This window comes from Neovison vison, chromosome 6 (genome assembly GCF_020171115.1).
Source record: "Neovison vison isolate M4711 chromosome 6, ASM_NN_V1, whole genome shotgun sequence".
In the NCBI taxonomy this organism is placed as follows: Eukaryota; Metazoa; Chordata; class Mammalia; order Carnivora; family Mustelidae; genus Neogale; species Neogale vison.
In genome coordinates, this window is record NC_058096.1 from 84,182,347 (window position 1) to 84,198,919 (window position 16,573).

The following is a 16,573-nucleotide window of genomic DNA, read 5'->3' on the forward strand; positions in this document are numbered from 1 at the left end:
GGTACAGCAGTCAGACAGATGAGGTCCCTGTCCTATTGGAACCTAATTCTAGGGGGAAGAAACAGACTGTACATGACTAAACCAGTTAACAAGGTCAGGCACTAATAAGTGCTAAAAAGACAATAGATAGGGAAATAGTGACTGGGTTATGGGGAAAGAGGCCAGTATTAACTAGGGTGGGTAGGAGCTTCTGAGGAGGTGATGTTCAAGCTTAGGCCTGAGTGATAAGAGATACATTCCAGCTCTGATTAAAATGAGAAAGTTTTCCTTTGTGTTGGTGGCTGTCTCCATACTCTTCCTTTACAATCTCTTAACATCAGTATAAAATCCTTTGTAGCAGGATACTGCTCAGAGATCTTGAGCCCCTCTCCTGATACCACATGACTGTGTTCAAACAAGTCATTATCAACATCTTGGAGCTCATTTTCCCCAAACTTCATCTTGTCAGTACCCAGATCTGGCCACCCCTGGGTCTCTCTCCCTTGGCTCCAGCTGGTTGCTCACCCACCTTATTATGCCTGAGTTCCTGGAGGAGCCTGACTCTGTTATTCCCAACCGACAGAAAGTACAGGACTGGGTTAAGGCAGCTGCTCATGCTCACCAGAGGCCTCCATATCTTATAGGCCACGCTGGCCACCATTAAGAGCTGGCAGTCCTGTGAAGATAGAAAGCGGAGTGTGAGGTAGAAGGAACGTGTGATGTGGAAGGGGACAAAGCAGAGGGTGAAGAGGCCGCACACCAGCAAGATGGTCCGGATGGACTTGGCCCGGGCTGCATTGCCTGTCCTCCTGAGGGTCTCTCCTGGCTTGATCAGGCTCCTCACCATCAGCGAGTAGCACACCAAGATGACCAAGGAAGGAAAGGCGAAGCCAGACAGTGTCAGAACCATGCCATAGGCAAAGAACTGATCAAAATTCTCTGGGCCGGTCATGTCGTAGCAGACCATCTGGCCATCGATATAGTCTGTGTGGGAGAAGAAGAGGGTGGGCAGTAGCTGGAGGACCACCAGGGCCCAGGTGGTGGCTGTGCCCAGGAGGGCGTGTCGGCGGCTCCTGTAGGGCAGTGAGCGCAGCGGGTGGCACACGCCCAGGAAGCGGTGCGCGGAGATGCAGGTCAATAGCAGGATGCTGCCATAAAGGTTGATGTAGAACAGGAAGCGCACCAGCCTGCACAGCAGCTCCCCAAAGGGCCACCTGTCACCCAGGGAGTAGGTGATGATGAGGAAGGGCAGCGCCAGCACGTAAAGCAGGTCAGCTACCATCAGGTTCACCAGGTAAATGGTGGCACAGCTCCAAGGCTTGGTTTGGCGCCAGGAGAGCCACAAGACCGTGCCATTCAGGGGTAACCCTAGTATGAGGATGATACTGTAGGTCAGGGACAGGTAGATTTGCTTGTAGTCCTCCGAGAACTTGCAGACTTGCTGGTCCCTCGAGAAATTAGTATCCAGCGTCTCCATTTCCTGGGATGCTCTCTCTGTGAGCACAGCTGCTCCTGCTTGTGCTTTACCTGGAAGGAAACAAAATGGGCAGCATAGGATCATGAACTTGGCTGCTTGTGTCTTAGGCTCTCCCTTGATCTGTCATTCCACTCTGTGTTCCCAGTCTGGTCAGAGTCCTTGTTTGACATAGGCCAGCTCCAGGAAGAAAAAAAAATTAAACCCAAGGACACAGGAGTCTTTTAAAGCAGGGCTTGTAGACTTACCAGGTCCAGAGGGCTGGCCTTCCACTATCCTGTATGCTTTCTGCTCTAGGCTGGGATGTGATAGGAAGCTGAAGTACACATGCTGCAGGGAGGTGCTGTAATTTCAACAGGGCATACAACCTCAAGCACTGTGACTCCTCTGCCTAGAATCCTTTGCATAGAGTCAGGAAATCTCCAAGGGCATTTGGATTTGTATCTCTTTCGAGATTTCTTAACTGCATATTTGAATACTGAGGCTGATTTGCTTACTAACCACCTCAGCATCCCGAACATCCAAAACCAAATCTAAGCCATGAGGTCAGGTGGAACTTCTTCCATACTCCCATCTCTGCTGAGGAAGCAGATCCAGTAGGCAGATCCAGATAGCAGAGGAAACTGTGTGTGGAGCCTGCACATTTCTGTTACGCTGGGAAGTCAGTGGGTTGGTCAGCCAACCACCATGGAGCCTATAGGAATGAAAAGGAATTTATTTCTAGGGTTTGACATTCAGAAAGACAAGCTAATACAGGGCAAGAGAGAAAGATTTCAGATAGGTAACTGGCATAGATTGAGTGTTGACCAAAAGCTATAGCACAGCGTTACCAAGGGCTGACTATAAGCTGTAACACAGAGCTTTATTCACAACAAAAGGAACAGAGACCTCATTCACTTTGTCAGTCAACAAACATTTATTGAGCATCTATTGGGTCTGGCACTAGGGATACAAAGATGAATAAAATACAGCTCTTACTCTCCAGGATTTCAGTCTGGTGGAGAAGACAGAAACCAATACAGCTAATTGTAACAATGTGAAGAATGGTCAGCAAAATGCTGTGAAGAACAGCAGGATCAGCAGTTCTCTGCTGAGCTGCCATTTGAGCTGCTTGGGGAAAAAACAGAGGAGCTCTCTAGGCAAAGAAGGGTGAGGGGCCTTCCCTGGGGTTGGGGAGGCAGCCCACGAAAGGCAGTGGAGCTTAAGGCCTCTGCATTTCCTGGGGTGGCAGGGAAGCCAGTGTGGGGATGCCCCCAAGAAGGAGGGTGGGCGTTCTTCAGCAGGATGGTGATGGGATGGGCTGTGTGTGAGGAAGATCCCCAATAGCAGCTGAGAGCCGGGCCTGGAGCGGCCAGACTGTGAGGGAGCTGTAGCAGTGTACGCAGGTGAGGGTTGTTCACTTCCCCAAGTGAGGCCGTGCGGGGTGGGTGGAGGGTGGGTCTCTGGAGATGCTGCTGAGGCAGGAAGGACAGGACTGCGTGGACATGGGGCACGCACCAGAGGAGGAGTCGAGGGTGTCCCTGAGACGGAGTGAGTAGGTGGTGAGGCCAGGGCCTGAGCCAAAGCCTAAAGCTTGAAGGTTGGGCCTGATGTTCTGAGGTTGGGGGACAGTGGCTCTCGGGCTGCAGCTTGCCAGAGGGCTCGCCTCCTTGTTAACTAGCTTTACACTCTACCTGACTAAGGAGAGCAAAGCTTTTTGGCTGGGTGAGTAAAAGGAATGTAGTTTTCTCTCATTTTGTTCCCCGTAATCTTTCATGTGGGGGGTTGGCAAGTGCCTAGTTGTTTTCGGCGTAACTGCCTTCCCAGCTTGGTGTAGGCTCTCGGAAGACAAAGAGGGGAACCAACTTGGCTTAGTGCAGGCTCAGCCAGTTAGTTCACACTGTGAGCTTATTTAATCTTCAGAACAACCTTGTGGAGGAAGAATTATTAGCTCCAGGTTACTGCTGAGGAAATTGAGGGTCAGAGAAGACCCCTCTATGGGGCTCACTAGGTCCTCTAATCTAGTATGCTGGCTCTTGATGTGGATTGTGGGTTTCTGCTCCCTCAGAGCACCTTGTAGCATGGTGGAAAGTGCTCAGATCTAGCTCTGCCAGGAACCACTAGCGCAGTTTGAACTAAGCCACCTTGTCTCTCGCAGCTGTGGTATCTTCAGCTATAAAAATGGGACAGTCTCTCTGTGAGGTGAGGTTGCCGTGAGAATTAGCTAGAAGAAAGGCACACAGCACCCACTGGTCTGCTGCAAGGGAGAAACCCAACATATTTTAGCTCTCTTCTCACACCTTCCTCCCTCTTTTGCTAGGGACTATGGTACCCTGAAAACCTGAGCTCTTTTGTTTGTGTGGGAGGATGGGAAGGCAAGTATGCCTTTGCTACCCCATAATTGAAGAAAGTCCCTTTTTTCTCTGTGGCTATTACCTTCTGCTGTGGTATGAATTTTATCCCTACAGATTCAGGTGTTGAACCCTTAACCCCTAATGTGACTGAAGTTGGAGTGAGGAATTAATTAAGGTTAGATGAGGTCATAAGAGTGAGACCTTAATTCTGTAGGATTAGTGTTTTTGTAATGAAGGACAGCAGAGTGTTGACTTTATGTGAGGACTTAGTGAGAAGGTGGCCTGCAGGCCTGAAACAGAGATCTCACCAGGAACCAAACCCTGCAGTTCTCGATCTGGGACTTCTCACTTTCCAGAACTGTTTCCACTATTTAAGCCACACAGTCTGGTATTTTGTTACAGCAGCTTGAGCAGGCTAAGATACTGTCTATGTACTTCAAGGCCTACCTGTTGTGGAGGGACAGCTTTTCAGGTGAGAGGATGACCATCTTAGTCAAGGGATAAGTGTAGAGAACTTACACTTATCGTGTTTAGACTAGTGTATCATTGAGGTTGCTATTATGGAGAAAGGAAGAGGAAGAAGAAAAAGGTCAGGTCATAAAGGGTTAATTCACTAGCTGAAAGCCCTGACAGTGTTGACCGCCTCCTCCTCCCAGAAGCCTCTCTTTCCTGGCTTGTGTCACCCCTGGATATTTTTTTTTTTTTTTGCCTCCCTAGAACTCCTAATTCTCCCCATTCAATGGGATGCAAAACTGAAAGGGCATGTAGCTATTCATAGACTAAAGGAAAGGAGTGGAGGAGAGGCAGGCTGGGGTTTTAGAATAGATGAGAACTGAGGGAGCATCTGCCATGATGAATGGAATTCTAAGGAGAAGTCCACACTTTTGGAAAGTGTGTACTGCATTATACAGTTTCCCCTCTTTATCACCATTTGCCCCAGGAGCTTTCAAAAAGACTGACACAATTTAGGGTTGGAATTTGTTTCTTTTAAATGGGCTCAGCAGGAAGATGGGCCTTATGGAAAGAATGAAGCAGCTGTCCCCATTGTATACTTAAATGGGTATGACAGCTTCTGACCTTGAGCCCAGGGTCTTCCCACTGTGTCTCCAAGAGCCTGGGTCTCTTTGTGGCCCCCTGCTGTACAGACAAGGGCCTCATCAAGCCTTCCCAAGAGCAGTAGTGATCTCGGTATCACACTGGACATCTTTCAAAAGGAATGGGGAAGTCTTCGTCATCTTAATGGCCTAAAATAGCTATCATCCCCCAGGGAAAAGCACACCTATGATGAAAGAACTGTTCTCTCTCATTTAACAAGTTTATAAGATACAAAAAAAACCCAAAAAACAAGTTTATAAGATACATATTTCAAGAGTTCAGAAAAAGGAAAAGTGACGAATAAATTTGAGTAACGACAAAATGTTACTTTAAAAAAAAAAAAGATTTTATTTATTATTTATTTGACAGAGAGACAGAGGTCACAAGTAGGCAGAGAGGCAGAAGCAGGATCTCTGCTGAGCAGAGAGCCCAACGTGAGGCTTGATCCCAGGACTGGATCCTAGGACCCTGAGATCATGACCTGAGCTGAAGGCAGAGGCTCAACCCACTGAGCCACCCAGGAACCCTCTATGTTACTGCCTTTTGATTGTGGAGGAATGATTGTTGAATGAGAAAATCTTTAAAAAAGATTCTAGGCCAAAGGAGTGAGAATTGCTCATTTTCATTTTAAAATGCCACTATTGTATTATACATGTTTAAAATCTTAATATTTAATATTTTACCTATATCTGGAGACTTTTCTTGCTTAAACAGATGGAACTACTTAATGGAGTCTCATAAATACCTTCAGACAGTAAAAGTTCATTTTTAACTTACAAAAGTTATTCTGCAAAACTGTTGATTAATATGTGTATTTCTTAATTTACAAAGATGAATTACACTGATGAATTTACAAAGATAAACTACAGAGATGAATACCACAGTGTAATTATTTGATTTTTTGACAAGTTTTTTTGAAAAAAAAAAATGAGGTCCCCAGGTACATTCTATGAGGTGGTGGATGAAGATAGTTGGTGGTTTACTTTGAATTAATTTTCCTATGTTTCAAATTCACTAGATAACTTGGTGTTATTTGGCCAGCAGACCAGTGGGTGGCAATGAAGACCAACCGGTTACAATCCCCACCCCCTCCCGCGGAAGGAAGTAGAAACTGGGGTTGGGCTCAGGTCCAGGAATAGCAGCTGTGGATGAGGTATAATTCATTGAGGACATATAGGAAACCCCACCAAACAACCTCTTAATTGTCTTATGTCTACAGTTACTATGCTCGGTTCTCACAATGAAATGGAGATACAGATAGCCAAAAGCAGCCTGGTATTGTGATTGATTTTTAAAAAGATCTCGTGAGACAGGCAATGTGGCAGGCATTATTCCCCCTCACCCCCCATTTTACAGCTGAGTGAGCTGAGGTTCAGAGAGGCTGATGGAAGTTCTATCTGTGATGATTTGGGGAAAGTCTGGACTTCTTTTACAAAGCAGAGACTCAGCTCATTCCCACATTTCCAGGAAATGTTTTCTCTCCCCTAACCCCCAAGTCATACAACAAAGAAGACACAGAAATAAAAGAGCAGGTCATCCCTGAAGTAACTTTATGTAGTGCCTTTGTTATAGATGACAGAACCCTAGTTTAAAAAGCATCATCTGACCTGGCGATTCACAGACCTGTACCCTGGGGGATAAAAATATATTATATGTTTATAAAAAATAAAAAATTTTTAAAAAAGCATCATCTGGAAATAATGGCAAAGAGAGAACAGAATAAATAGAATTTTAAAAAACCTATCAAGAATAAGACCTATATAGCAGCCTTCTATCCAGTTTTAAACTATATCCTAGTCTTAAAAGGCACTGACATTAGCTATTTAATGATTTTTTACTATATTTTTATACTGTAGGCTTTCCTCAGCTGTGTACCTGGATTCCTCTTACATATTTCAGTTGTCCCAAAACATTGGAATCCAAGGCTTTTTTTTTCCTTCAAGGAAAGCAAACTGGATTCCTTAAATAATTTAGAGGACTGTCTAGAGACAGTGAATACTTAATTTCAATAATTAATTTATATAGCAGCTTGCACATTTTTGTTTTCTGTTGACAGGGATCTGACATAATTGGCAGCTTCAAATTAGTGTAAACATGGGGAGTGATTGGGAAGCATTGCTCTGATATTGTAATGTCACAACAGCCTAGATGGCTGCTCTGAAAGCGATGTTACTTTGTCTAGAAAAATAATTACTACTTAAAAAATAATTTTTCCCCCATCTGTACAATTGTGTGATCTCCTCAAACTAACTTTGAAATCGGAATTTTTAACATTAATGTTGTTGTAAAAATAACTGTAGCTATATTGTCCTGTGCTTGTAGAAGTTCATCATTGCCTTTGGGCTCACAACCTTGAAAGGGGATCTTTATGAGACTTTTTCATTTTCCTTTCATTTGGCATCAGACAAATATCTTTAAATGCAGTACAACTCAGTCTGTCTTTCCCTGTGTTCTGTGTCAAGAAATGTAGAAAGCTGGTTTAGTTTGGGGCAAGAGCAGAGATCAGTAGCAGAGCCTGGGGCTCTAGGACTAGCGGGAAAGTTGCCCAAGGCATCTGCTGAGTGGAGGGCTTGCATCAGAGGACCCCTCCTTCCATCCACACTTACCCTGAGGCAGCAAGTTCCCCTCACAGATTGCTGTTTAAAATCAGTAACATGCTGACATGCTGTCCATCACTGGAGCCCTTCCTATTGCTATGGTGTTGCTAAGGTGGGGGGCAGTGGTAGAAAGAATCCACAATGGCTGTGGACACTCAGCACATGGGGGAGTTGGGAGAATGCTGTTGTCTTAGCTTGAGTCTCCCAGAAAGCAGAGTGGAGGTTTAGTGTGCAACTATTTTATTATAAGTACAGTCCTAGGGAGCAAGAGTGAGGGACAAAGGGGAATTACCTGGTGAATGAGGGAGAACTAACAGGAGGACTCAAAGATGGGTTATTGAGTTGGCCCCCACAAAAAGCAACTTAGTGCTCAATCCCAAGAGACTGTCATCTTGAATCAACCATATCCAAAGGAGGTTCTCCCAGGGCCAGAAGAAAGGAGGCATTTGTCTACCAGTTTCTATCTCCCACTGGCCAGACCATGGTGGTGGGTGTGTCCTTTGAGTGGAGAAGAACATCAGAAAGAGGAAACACACTGAAGAGAATGCATGTTGTCTCCAAACCCATTTTTCTTCTGCCCTATAAGGTGTTGGCTTCTTCCTTTACATGCACTTCTGTGTTGCTTTTGCATGGGAAATGAGGGTCTCTTGCTGTATCTGACTCCCTATCTGTTTGTGTGAAGTAATTCTTCCAGTTTTTTCTTGTTCATTTTTCTATATTGAGTTGTCTTATTTTTGTTGTTACTGATTTTTAGGAGTTATTTACACATTTTGGATAAGTCTTTTCAGTTATTCTTATTTTAAATATATATATATATATATATATATTATTCTGTGACTTTGCTGGCTTAATGACATGTATGTGTATATATGTATTATATGTATTTTTTAAGGAATAGAAGTTCTAAATTTTAACATAGTTGAAATGATCAATTTTTCTTTATGGTTTATGCTTTTGTATCTGGCTTAAAAATCTTTCTCTGTTGGGGCGACTGGTTGGCTCAGTCAGTTAAGCATCTGCCTTTAGCTCAAGTCATAATCTCAGGGTCCTGGGATCGAGCCCCACATAGGGCTCCCTGCTTAGTGGGAAGTCTGCTTCTCTCTCTGTGCCCCTCCCCACTGCTTGTACACTTGAGCGTGTGCTCTCTGTCTCTATTTCAAATAAATAAATAAAATCTTAAAAAAAATCTTTGTCTTGAGGTCATAAAAATATTCCCCTATATTAGCATATTAGCTTTCCACATTTAGATCTAAATGATTTTGTCCCACTAATGGGTTTAATGTTTGTATATGTGTGTACACATAAGTATATGAGAAATGCACAACATTAGATTAGATACTTTTTGAAGAGTGGAGAACAGGCAGAATTGTAAAGTAATTCGGAGGCATATGCTCTAGTTTAAGAGGAAAAAGATGGTAGCTTTAACTTGAGTGGTAAGGGTGGCAACAGACAAATGATGGATTCAGCTGATACTTAGGAAGTAAATGAACGTGATCTGGTGATGATTAAATATGGAGGTGAAGGAGGGGTTAAGGACGACCCCAGTGACTTTACTCTCTGTTGCTACCAACCAATGCTCTCATCCTTTTGTTTATTATTTTTCTATTTTATTGCTTCTCTCTAGTCAGTTTCTGCTTCTTCCTTGCTTCTTCTGACTCCGCTTTCCCTCTGGGCATCCTTTGGCTTCTACTACTATTGCAGATGGCTAACTCTGAGCACAGAGCCAAAGAAATGTTCCAAGAGACTCTGATTGACCCAGGTATTCACTGTTACTCAGAAAGAGAAGACCCACTTATGAGAATGGATTTTCACCAAGCATTCTTTAATAATGTCTAAATTACAAACTTGCTTTCTAGACCACATACTTATAATAGAAACTTCTCATGATTCTAAAACAATTGTGGATAGCAAATATAATATTTGAAGCTGGTCTCCAACACAGAGAGTTTCAGTTATTAAGAGTATGCCTGTCAGAGCTTTGACTCTGAGATATTTCGTTCATACGTAAACCATAAATTTAAGTTGATAGTTCTACTAATGATGGAATGCACTTATGTACGTATATGGTAAAAGAACAAAATGGATATTTTTTGAACCTTATTATATGCAAGACAGATTAAAAACAGTAGTCATAGAGAATGAAAACAGGGCTTGATGTCATGTTCAGTAAAACATGTTAGAGGTGAGGTCTCAGAAAGTACTACAGTGAAATATGAGGGGAAGGTGTTGGAGTGGCAAGGGGTTTCATTTAAACATGAGGCTCCTGTATTAATATTTTCATTGATTTATTTTCATGCCAATATGTTCTGACATAAATATGGTGATCTATAATGTATCGACCATAAAAGTCAACATTATTTTTAAAGCTGACTCAGGGAAATAAAACCTGATTGTTAGTGCTGATATATATGGTATGTTACCGTGTTGAAAAATTAACCTCTCCTCTTCTACTCCCGATTGCACTAAATAAGGAAGATGCATTTCTTTTTTTTTTTTTCTTTTTAAAGATTTTATTTATTTATTTGGCAGAGAGAAATCACAAGTAGGCAGAGAGGCAGGCAGAGAGAGAGGAAGGGAAGCAGACCCCCTGCTGAACAGAGAGCCCGACTCGGGACTCAATCCCAGGACCCTGAGATCATGACCCAAGCCCAAGGCAGCGGCTTAACCCACTGAGCCACCCAGGCGCCCCAGGAAGATGCATTTCAACACTGCTGACCTTTTGTGTATGTTTTCCTTCATGGCCAAAGCTGAGTTTGTGATGGGAACAGTGTGCGTTGTGAAGTAAAGAGCAATGCACATTCAACATTCTTCAGAAAAGACTTTGACAAGAATGAAAGCCGATTTATTCAGCAAAAATCTTTGCCTTTCAGAGGATCAAAAGACCTGTAAAAGTCTCTGGGTGAGATACTGCGGAGCTCATAACTAGTATCTTCAGTAAACTCTGAGACCAGCATGAGACCCTAAGACAAAGAGGATACTGGGGATGTGTCAGCCATGGGTGACCACAGAGGAGAGACTCAGACTGAAATGCCAGAGGCAGGGGCACACCCTTGTGGTCTACACAAGCCAACCACAATGATGATAAGGCATTCAGTGAAATGATTCTACAAAATGAAGATTGAGCCAAGGAGAGTTTAATTTAGCAGCAGAGGAGAGAATGCTAAGAAGACCCGAGTGGATTTGGATGACTACTTCTTCCCCTACGTTCCAGAACAGAATAAATTTGCTGAAAATAAGAACATACTAAGATTTTTAGAGCCATAGGGGCCCCTGGGTGCCAGGCAAGTGTAATCACTTGATAGATGAGGAAACTCTCAAATGAGCAATTTGTCCAAGCTCAGGTAGATGGTTAATGACTGAGCTGTGTCTGATTCCAGATGTCCTGAGTCTCCGTCCAGGGTCGTTTCTGCTCCTTTATACCAGCTGGGAGCCATGACTAATAATGCATGTGCTGGGAGGACATTCCAGAGGACCACTCAAATCTGGTTTCCAACCTGCCCCTGTACTGCAGCTGATCTTGTCAAGGCTCTCACTAGCCTGCATGTTGCCAAATCCTATGGGAACTTTTCTGACTCCATTTAAATCTCTAATCAGCATATGCTGCAGTCACTGAAACAGTTTTCTTCACTAGTTAGGATTACATTCCTGGTGAGGGAAACCCATGCCAAAGGTGACCAAGTAAAACAATAATTTATTGCTCTTATAATCACTGACCTCATAAGGCTGGCTTTTATAGATGGTGCTACCAAGACTGCTTTCTCTCTATATTTCCTGGCCTCACTTTTTCCAAACTGGCTTCATTTTCATATGTACTCTCTGGTTTTAGTGACAGGATGGCTGTCACAGACCACTCTTTCATTTAATGATGTGCAAATCCAGCAGGAAAAATTATACCTCAGCCAGGAGTTCCTGGGATTAGCACTGATTGCTCCTCTTGTCTTGTTTTAAGTTCTTTGTTTATCTCTGAACCAACCATTGTGACCGCATTGATTGGCAGAGGCTTTTGTTAAATGCTCCAACCCTCTGACCCAGTGGAGAGAATTGGCTTCATCCAAATTCCATATATTTAGAGCGAGGGAGCGGTGGCTCTCCTAAAACACATATGGCGTCTTCTTACAGGAAAGGGAATGAATACCAGGCAGCAAAAACAACAAATGCCTAGAACAACTTCTCTGGTGTGATAAATGCCTTAATATGTCTCCTACTTCACTCTTTTCAGTCTTGTTCACTGTATTGCCCTATCAACTTGATGCTTAGGGCCCAGTTCCAGACCTTGTCCCCTTCCATGTCTATATTTACTCTCAAGGTGATTTTATTCAGTCCATTGTGAAAGCAAATTGGCATAGCCCAGGACATTTTGAGTCAACCTTGACTAACATGGTAGCTGAAATTGTAGGCATGGAATTTAGTAAGAGTGTTGAATGGGAATTCTTGATAGAAGGGATAATTGTTGACATAAATGTATCTGAGAATGCAGAGGACCAAGCTTCTCCTTATCCTTTGCTCCAAAGATAAGGGACAAGATTGGAAAATATTTACAAATATTTATGTAAATGCACAAAGAATAAACCGTATTAGTCAGGTGGGTTAAAACTCCTCTTAAGGTTGTATCTATACATATGTGCTTTTCTCTATGTGAAATTGAATTTCTAGCTGGTTTATTTGCTGGGAAGGTAAAGAAATCTCCTGGGATATTTTCTTTCTTTATTGCAGAGGTTTATTTTGATCATCTATGGAATATAATCTTTAACCCTGAGGCTATGGTTACTGCAAAGCTTGTTTTACATATTTATTGTGGGGCATTGCATTTATTCACTATGTGTCTATCATAAGAAATTGTATATATTAGAATATGCCAGGGTGGAAGATTGGATTTATGTAGCTAAGTTGTTGCATGCCAACCTGCTCTGTTGAAGACCTCACTAACTTTATTCCATAACTCTATTTCTACATAAATTCATAAACCTAATTCTAGTCAGAAGCCATTAGAACCCTTTCTTGGCTTTCTTGTTATAGGTTTATTTGAGAAAAATAAATCTGTGATTCTATAAGAATAATACCCAAACAGTATGTGAAACCTATTTTTTTCATGCCACTTAAATATATCTTGATAACTGCCTAATCGATACCCACAGTGCAGTTCTGTCTCCTGAACTCCAGACTTGTGTATCCAACTGCCCGTTTGGCACTATCTGGATATTTACAGATTTTATCAACTTAGTGTGGCCAAGAGTGAGCTCCTGATTTAACTCCTCCACGCCCCCACCCCCGCCACCAAATCTGTCTCTCTGCTCAACATTCTTCATAATTTCTGTAAATGGGACTGTTTCCCCATAGTCCACTCCCTGACATTCCCTTAGTCCAAATTGTTCTGATGTTGCATTTGGTCCTAGGACTCAAATCACAAGGCCATTTCCCTGAAAGCCTGTCTGTTCTTTGAACATATCATGCTAGTTCATGCCCTAGAGTCTCTACAATTCCTGCCCCCACTGCTTAGAACACACTTACCATAGCTTTTTTCTCTGCATGGCTGAATTCATCTTATCCTTCAGATTTTAGCTAAAATGTTATGCTCTGAGAGGGCTTTTTACTATCTGAAACAATTTGTGCTGTAATCCCTTACTATAAGACCTTGTTCCTTGTTTACTTTATGTGTGTGTGTGCGTGTGTGCATATTATATACATATTGTTTGTCTTTAATGAAATCTGTGTTTGTTTATTCTTTTGCTTGTTTGTTGTGCGTTTCTTACTAAAATGTAAATTAATTGAGGTCAGGGACCTTGTCTGTCTTGTTCTTTGTATCCTTGGGCCTAGCAGTGCCTTGCACATAATATATACTCAGTGGATCTTAGCTGAATGAGGGGTTGTTCTGTTTACTTTCTTAGAAGGGAAGGAGACAAGTGGCTTGCTCTGCTGAGGGTCATGTCACCTCTCCCATCCCAGCAGGATGGACTTTATCTGTCTGCTGGATTCATACAGACAATAACGGGCTTGTTTCTGAGACAGTGGTTGTTGGATGACTACCATCATGGATGGGCATAAAGAGAAGTAGCTTGAGCCTTCATCCTCCAAGGCCTTGACTCTGGGGGTATTGGGCTTCTTTCTGGGTCCTTCTCTTTAACCTCCAATTTAGAGCTCTAAATCAATTTAGGACAGTTTAGAGTAATCTTAATTTCATGCAAAGGTCTTGTTACCTTTGATATGAGATGTGCATTCCTGAGAAGGATAAGTAAAAAGCACGGGGAGTAATCCCACCACCAACTTTTCACACTGCTCTTGGAAAGGAAGTTCTGTGCAATGTGGAAGTGAATACATAAAAGAAAAAACATGAATTTTGGCTTGTTCTCATCTTTAAAAATAGTGTATTGTGTTAGTCTCTCTATTCACAATTTTTTGAATTGTTTATGGTAACTGACCATTTTGTTTTTGTTTTTGCTTCTTAAAAAATGTATTTATTTTTTTGTCTTAGAATGAAAGAGAGAGAGAGAGTGTGTGTGTGTGTGTGTGTGCATGCGCGCGCACAAGCAGGGGGAAGGGCAGAGGCAGAGGGAGAGAATCTCAAGCAGAGTACCCTCTGAGCATGGGGCCCAATGTGGGGCTTCGTCTGAAGACCCTGAGATTATGACCTGAGCTGAAACCAAAAGTCAACCTGCTGAGCCACCCAAGCACCCCTGTTGTTTTTGCCTTTTGTTGGTAACTGTAAGAGCCAGCTTTTACCAGATTATGCTGCAATAACAACTCTAAAATCTTACTGGTTTACAATAACAAAGTCTTGTTTTTCACTCACAATGTGCTAATTTTGAGTCAGGTTCAGGTCTTCTTTTTGTCTCTTCTTCATCCTGGGATCCAGGCTGAAGGAGTAGTCCCAATCTGGGACATGCTTGTCTTATAGCAGAGAGAAAAAGAGAGATAGAGGAAACATGAAATAGCTTTTAAAGCTTCTGCTTAGAAATAGCATGCTTCACTTCTAGTTACATGTCATTGGTCAGAGTAAATCACCCAGTCAAACCTGATGCCAATAAGGAGGTTTAATCCTCTCGCAGAAAGGCAGAGCAAATGATTGAGAATGTTAATATAATCTTCCACAGGAATTTTCTACTGAAGACCTAAAATACTCTTGCTGAAAAGTTATGGCAATATGTGGTGAATGAAAATTTTAAAAAGAATGAGTATTTTTAACTGTTATGATGTATTAGCATTATGTGCAAGTCAAATACATTAGTAGGACAAAAGAGCATGAAATGGAAGATCTGGAGTCTTCGTATGCCAGCAGTTTACTGTGTGAGCTTGGACAAAACATTTAATACCGCTGGGCTCCCATTTCAGCAAAACAAGGGGTTCAAATGAGATTATCTCCAAGTTCATTATAAATAAAAAATGTCTGTGCTCCTCTGATAGCAAGTACATGATGAGTGGTGGTCTGAGTGGTGGCAGGATTGAGGGCTCAATTTGTGGAGCATCTTAGGGCTGTTTGAAAGCATTACTCTGTACTCTGTAGGCATGTGGGAAGATCGAAGACCTTCACCCTCAGCCAACTTCTAGGGGATGGATCCTGTACTTAATTTCTTCCAAACTGAAGCCTTGCCATTTGCCCACATGAGACTACTGTTCAATTTAAAAGGATTTTTCATTCTCAGTTCACTTAGCCAGAGGGCAGGTTCTGACAAGGTGGTTGTTTGAGTATTGTTGATGAGTGATGATGAAAAAAAACAGCAAGCAGTAAGATGTGATGGAAATCCTGACTCCAGCCTGGCCCTAAACTGTTAGTTTTTGGAAAGAAAAAAATTAAGAGAAATGAAATCAGACTTTGAAAATGTCATCCATCTGCAACTAATTCTGTATAACTCTTCATGTTGGATGAGCCTCAGGGGTTATGGGAAACTTGTTCAGTGAGAAGCTAACCTGAACCTGTCAAGACTTTTTTTTTTCTCTCTCGGTACATCTATTCCCGTTTTTCCTTGCTATTTAGGTCTAGTTGGCATGTGTCTTAAATTAGAAACACTCAGCTCTTTTCAAACAGATTTTCAGCTTAGATCAGACCCTGCAGAACTTCAGCCACTGAATTAAACACTTGACCAAGTTCTGGTTGACCTCTACATGTCCATTCATCTCCATATAGCGATTTCATATATTTTCCCATATGTTTGCTGAAAATGGTGACTTTGAACTATTTCCAATAACCTAAACATATCACTGTCATTGTCATTATAGTAATTAGGATATTAGTTTAATTTAGTGGGCTACTTTTCTCTAATGTGTTAAAACATTTTTACAAAGATACTGTCCCTTGGGGATACTCTCCTACATGTGCATCAGGGGATATATAAAGACAAGATATTTACTGCAATATTGTTTGTGATCAGAAGAAAAAAAAAGAATGCCCAAATATCAATAGGAGAATTGATGAATATATTATACTACGATTATGCAATATTCATGCAACAATTAAATTGAGTGAGCTAGAACTATGTGTATCAATATGACTATATCTCAGAAACACATTGGGTGAAAAAAAAGCAAGTTTCAGAATTATATATACAGTATGAAACCATTTACTTGAAGTTCAAAAACAAAACGCAATACTACATATATATAGATATACACATTTATAATAACACTAAAAATAAAATGTAGAATAAGGGTACACAAGAATTTTGGAATAACAGTTACCTCTGAGGAAGGAAGGGAAGTTATACATAGGGGGAATAATTTACATCTATAATGTATGATTTCTCAAAAAACAAAACCCCAGTATTGTAGGCTGTTAACTGTAGCTAAATCTTGCTGGTGAGCATGAGGGTACTTATTACTGTTTCCTTATGCTTTTTCACAAATGGGAAATATTTAATAATACAACAGTTCCTCCGCCATCCCTATTAGCTTCCTTTTCCTCCCACCAACCTCCAAGCGATGTAATAGCATCACATGTGAAAAACAACTTCTAGTAGTCTGGGTTTACTTCGTGTCATTTGGAGAAGGTGACCTTTTCTTTCTATTAAATTTAAAAACATCACCTCAAACTTGGATTCGAGATTGGCTTTGAAAAAGAGTTGGACAACCGGGGACTTTTTGTTCACAGTGATTTGTTTCACGTA

The 16,573-nt window shown here is 41.9% G+C and overlaps 1 pseudogene; it reads right to left on the minus strand.

Annotated features, from left to right (window-relative positions):
- Positions 1-444: 444 nt before the first annotated feature.
- The window catches only part of LOC122910089, a 39,874-nt pseudogene continuing 23,745 nt past the window's right edge, over positions 445-16,573 (minus strand).